Source organism: Paraphaeosphaeria sporulosa (assembly GCF_001642045.1).
Source record: "Paraphaeosphaeria sporulosa strain AP3s5-JAC2a unplaced genomic scaffold CC84scaffold_5, whole genome shotgun sequence".
Taxonomy (NCBI): Eukaryota; Fungi; Ascomycota; class Dothideomycetes; order Pleosporales; family Didymosphaeriaceae; genus Paraphaeosphaeria; species Paraphaeosphaeria sporulosa.
In genome coordinates this window covers 2,303,373-2,304,428 of record NW_017253364.1, presented here as the reverse complement: position 1 = coordinate 2,304,428, position 1,056 = coordinate 2,303,373, and positions in this window count along the sequence as shown.

The window sequence follows — 1,056 nt, the reverse complement described above, 5'->3', positions numbered from 1 at the left end:
AGCTATATCTAGCCAGCCTAACCTAGTATACCTACTTATCTAGTAGCTCTAGTAGGAGCTATAGAACCAGCACTCTAAGATCTAGTAGCTATAAGCTAACCTTTCTACTATATATACTAACGTACACCAGCTCTAAATCTAGACCTAATCTATAACTCGTACCTATCTCCCTAATCTACCCCACTTTAATAGAAAGCCTCTCTCCCTATATACCTAGCTCCCCTCTATTAGAGCGAAGCTAAGGTCTAATTAGCTTACTAGAGCTAACGCCTTTAACTACGTATAGGACTAGCTAAAATAGTCCTAGTAAGCCTCTATCTTACACCTCCACTAGTAATCCAAAGATACCTAGTCCTGGGATCTAGAAGATATCTTCTCCTTCTTCCAGCGTCTCTATTATAACTCTAGGGAGTAGTAGGAAGTAATCTAGCACTTCTCCCTAGTCCACTAGTATAAGGATGAGTCCCTTATCACTTACCTTACCTAATTTAAACGCCTTGCCTTTAAAGCTAAGGCGACCACCTGGCCTAATATAAGTTAGGTCACTACCCTACACTAAGGACTCCACCCAATACTCCACTAATTCCTAGAGGAGTTAAACGACTCCATATTTAGCCTATAGTACCCTAAGTACGTTAAGCTCATATAGAGCTATAACTATTACACTAGATAACCCTAGAACTAGCACCTAAAGCCAGCCCACCTAGAACTAATAGACGTTAATCCTACCCACGTCTACCTAGCTAGACCTAGTTCTACCTTATCTACTAGCTTATCTACTAGCCGCCGCGCACACCACCTTAAGAATAACCTCTATCTCTACTATAGAGTAGATAATTATTAGATTAGTAACTACTATATCTCCTAACGCACCCTATCTATACTAGAACCTACCCGTATAAAGTTAATAGCCTAGAGTACTATTCTCTCTACTTACCTTAGAAAGGGAGGGGATATATAATAGGCTAGGCCTATATACACACTACGTGATACCCATAGCTATTAGTTATATAATTCCGCCCTAGAACCTATAACTTCTACCCCTAAAGATCCCTA